The sequence below is a fragment of the Oncorhynchus kisutch genome, linkage group LG11, assembly GCF_002021735.2.
Source record: "Oncorhynchus kisutch isolate 150728-3 linkage group LG11, Okis_V2, whole genome shotgun sequence".
NCBI lineage: Eukaryota > Metazoa > Chordata > Actinopteri > Salmoniformes > Salmonidae > Oncorhynchus > Oncorhynchus kisutch.
In genome coordinates this window covers 49638772-49643901 of record NC_034184.2, presented here as the reverse complement: position 1 = coordinate 49643901, position 5130 = coordinate 49638772, and positions in this window count along the sequence as shown.

The window sequence follows — 5130 nt, the reverse complement described above, 5'->3', positions numbered from 1 at the left end:
AAAGCACTTCTAGGCTACAGACGTGAGTGCTATAGGTCGGTAGTCATTTAGGAAGATTACCTTGGTGTTCTTGGGCACAGAGCTTTGTACACATCTCTGTGTGTGGAGTAAAGGTGTTCTAGAGGTTTTTTTCTTCTCTGGTTGCACATTTAACATGCTGGTAGAAATGATGTAAGTTTCCCTGCATTAAAGTCCCCGGCCACTAGGAGCGCAACCTCTGGATTAACATTATCTTGTTTGCTTATGGCCTTATACAGCTCATTGAGTGTGTTCTTAGCGCCAGTATCGGTTTGTGGTGGTAAATAGACAGCTACCAAAAATATTGATGAAAACTCTCTTAGTAAATAGTTTGGTCTACAGCTTATCATGACATACTCCATCTCAGGTGAGAAATACCTCGAGACTTCATTTACATAGCTGTACACCAGCTGTTTTTGACAAATAGATACAGACCGCCACCCCTTGTCTTACCTGAGGCAGCTGTTCTATCTTGCCAATGCACAGAAAACCCAGCCAGCTGTATGTTATCCAGGTCATTGTTCAGCCACGACTCTGTGAAACATAAGGTGAAACATAAGATATTACAGTTTTTGATGTCCCGTTGGTAGGATAGACTTGATCGGAGCTCATTCAGTTTATTATCCAATGACTGCACGTTGACTAATAGGACTGATGGTAGAGGCGGTCCACAATAGGAGCCCGTAAAATGGCAGCCATCTCCTCCCGTGACATTATAATACCCTTTGATGAAGAAAATACCAAAAGGAATGATAAGTTAAGGAATGGTTTGCAATGGTTAGGAATGAGACATTCTCTCTTTATTTGTCAGGAAATTCTTCATGTTTGATGTTATATGGAGTGTGGTAAGATTCACCTCGGTGGATGTTTAAAATATTTAGGGAAGCAGTCATTTCTGAGATTAAATAAGAGTAATCCAAATGTTTGTTTGGGTCTTTGATTTTTCCAATGTGATGTGGTTTGTGTCACTTGCCTGTAGATTTACAGATTGGTCGGCAGTCGTAAACGCTAACAGAGGGCAGTATAGCCGTGTGTCCTCTAAGTCGTTTGTTACAGTTTTCTCCAAAGACAAGACATACGCTGTGCCTCTGCCCCACTGTCAAACATACAGACATTTACTTCCCTCTGATTTACATACACACACACACACCCACAAACCCACTCCAAAGAGATTCGGCTGTCTTGTCAGTTGAAAGCACTTTAACTAATGACTCACACTAAGAGGAAGAATTGGACCCCTGGAGTGAGAAATACCACAGAACACACATACCGACCGAGAGACACACAGACACACTGTCAGACACACCCGATCTCTAGATAGTAAGACAGGGTGAAGATAAACACCAACCAGTAACATTAATCATCTGCTCAGAGTTAAGTACAAAATGTGGTACACCCGTGCAAACACGCACACGCTCGCACACACACACACACACACACACACACACACACACACACACACACACACACACACACACACACACACACACACACACACACACACACACACACACACACACACACACACACGCCTCATGTAAACAGAAAAAAACACGTGAAACGTATATATATCTCAAACAGACTGCTTAAAAAAATGCTTGCTATTTTGTCATATAACTGGATGTCACGTTGGCTCATTGGCTGACCAAGCCAGTCAGCTGTTTCACTTGTCATGAATATTTTTAATGACTGGCATGTGCCCATACCACCGGTTGAACCAAACCCTCTGTGTGTTTCATCAAGTTTTATGACAACTTTCACAACTACGTCTACGATTTAGTAAAAACGTTATAGGGTATAGGCATTCAGAAAATCATTGATTACACTATTCAAACATAGAAAAGCTGCTTTTAAACAATATGGAAAACCTGGAACGTTACTTTAAAGGTCCAGCGCAGTCAAACCCTAGATTATCCTGTGTTTTATATGCATTTCCACACTATGAGGTTGGAATAATACTGCGAAATTGTGAAAATTATGATAATGTTCTTCTAGTGTAAGACCTGTTTGAAAAGACCACCTGAAATATCAGCAAGTCATGGTGGGGTGGAGTTTTGGCCTGCCTGATGACATCACCAGGTGCTAAATTAGTTTACAAACCAAAAAGATAGACCGCTGCGCCACTCTGGAGCCTAAGGCACTGCATCTCAGTGCTAAAGGCATCACTACAGACCCTGGTTCAATTCCAGGCTGTATCACAACTGGCCGTGATTGGGAGTCCCATAGAGCGGCGCACAATTGGCCCAGCATCGCCCGGGTTGGGTTTTGCCGGGGTATGCCTTCATTGTAAATATGAATTTGCCTAGTTACATTTTTTTAAACTCTTCCAATAACAGCTGGTTTTCCCCTGCCCAATCAAACCACTCCTAGCAAAATTATTGCTTGTGAAATTGCTTTTTGTTAAGAAGCTATTTTTGTTTCTTTTTGACCATTTTAATTGAAAACAATCACAGTAGTACTTTATTACCCATCAATTATTTAATATTGAGATAAAAACAGCTTCATTGTACCTTTAGACTGTTCAAGCTTTCAGCACTCTCTTTGAGAGAGAGAGAGGGAGAGAGAGATGTAGAAATGTATTCTCTTCATAATTTAATTAATGTGTCTATGTTTTAGAGTTTAGAACCAGCTGCATTAGTTTGAGTGGCAAGTGTTAGCTTAGATTGTGTGTGTTTGCTTAGACAAGACATGTTCATATATTCAGAGCAGCCAGATGTCCATGTCATGAGGACTTCCATGAAATGCCTTGAAACCGGCCACAAGGGGCAACAGTGAGCGCTATTAGCATCAAGTAGGCTTGGGTTTTTCGCTAGGGCACTGTGAACAGGGGTGGTGGATTGGCATAACATAATCCCTTCTACCACTGGGATGTGTTCAATCCCAGTGGTAGAAGGAGCAACCCAGGGTGTCAAAAACACTTTGAAATGTGATGTTTGGAGAAAAGTGCAAAAACGTCTAACTCTGCAGTGAGACTGTAAGAGCTTGTTGATTCAGGGCTGTTAGGTCACTTACAGACACTAGTCGTTATATGTTAAAACACCACCATCACCCAAAAGAGACACAACAACAGCCCATGGACTCAATACAGATAATTGCTGGCCCCTATCTGACACATCACAGAAGTGTTCAGGTGTAGTTAGAAGCTCTCTATTGCTCCTTCAATGACTGTTTCATCATTAGTCAAACATGAAAAGCAAAAAGCGGTCAAGGCACAAAGACCTCACAGACATCACAACGACTGCACACACAACATTTTTAATGTGTCATTGCACACTATACACCTCACTCACACACTGCACCCACTCGGCTTTCACACGCATATCACAGTCCCTCTTGCTCAGCTCTTTACTTATTTTCTCCACCAAAAACTCACAGACAGCCCACATTAAACACACTCTCTCTCCCTCTCTCGCCCAGTATCCATCTGTGTGAGATAAGTCAACATGTGTCTGTGTGATATTCCTCTCTCTGTATTCAGATCTCAGTGTAAACAGTGCTCATCGGCCTCCCTGGTTCAATTAATTTCACTGCCCACAAACCTCTACACACACACACACACACACACATTTGCGCTGGTGGGCTAGAGCCAAATGTCTGGAAGTGGACTTCACATCTGCATCCTGTTAAACTCACTATTAACCCCCTCCAAACACAACACTGGACACACATTCTCCCCCCAACCCAAACTGGAAAGTTCCAGCCTGAGCTAAAGACAATTGTTTAGAGATTCACTTAAATTAAGAATAGCACAGATCATTCCTTTCTAACAGAACCATATGTTCTTCCTGTGGTTACTGTTTCTGCTATATTCATTAGCACACGTGTTGTAATATAAAGTAAGTCTGTAGCTTGGTGTGTTTTTACTCAAATGTAAATTCGATGTTTTGGCTGTTAGATAGTTAATTTGGGGTGTTGCAGGTTTATGGCAAAAATTAACACAACAGAACTTAATATAAACATGTGTTAAATGTATCCTGCCATTTCTCTGAATGCAGCATGAAGACCATATACTGTAAAAGACAGAGCAGAATGCATAGCTAATTTATGAGTAATGTGCTTTCTTCTCTGTATCATACTGTATCAAATACACAACCCCATTAAACACTAGCAATTCCATTCCTCAAAGCCAAATATACCAAATGTGCCATTATGCCACCATAATGGCACCGACTCTGGGAGTGTGGTGCCTGGAAAACAATCTCACACTCAAGGTCAACAAAACAAATGAGATGATCGTGACTTCAGGAAACAGCAGAGGGTGCACACCACTATCTACATCGACGGGACCGCAGTGGAGAAGGTGGAAAGCTTCAAGTTCCTTGGCGTACACTTCACTGACAAACTGAAATGGACCACCCACAAAGACAGTGTGGTGAAGAAGGCGCAAACAGAGCCTCTTCAACCTCAGGAGGCTGAAGAAATTTGGCTTGTCACCTAAAACCCTCACAAATTTTACAGATGCACAATTGAAAGCATCCTGTCGGGCTGTATCACCGACTGGTACGACAATTGCACCGCCCTCAACTGCAAAGCTCTCCGGGGGAAAACTACCTGCCCTCCAGGACACCTACAGGACCCGATGTCAAAGGAAGGCCAAAAAGATCAAGGAGGTCAACCACCAGAGCCACTGCTTGTTCACCCCACTATCATCCAGAAGGAGAGGTCAGTACAGGTGCATCAAAGCTGGGACAGAGAGACTGAAAAACAGCTTCTATATCAAGGCCAATAGACTGTTAAACAGCCATCACTAGCACATTAGAGGCTGCTGCCTATAGGCATAGACTAGGAATCACTAGTCACTTTAATAATGTTTACATATCTGGCATTACTCATATCATGTGTATACATTGTTTTTCTATACTATTCTACTGTATCTTAGTCCATTCCGTTCTGACATCGCTCGTCCATATGTATATAGTCTTAATTCATTCCTACTTAGGTTTGTGTGTATTGGGTATAGTGGCAGATTTAGGCATAGGCGGCATGGGCAGCCGCCCAGGGTGGCATCTTGCCGGGGGTGCCACACACAAAACATTTAAAAAATAAAAATGATAATATTCCGAATGGTGACATATGTGCAATCTATTTTCTATCGCTCATTTGCCCGTCACG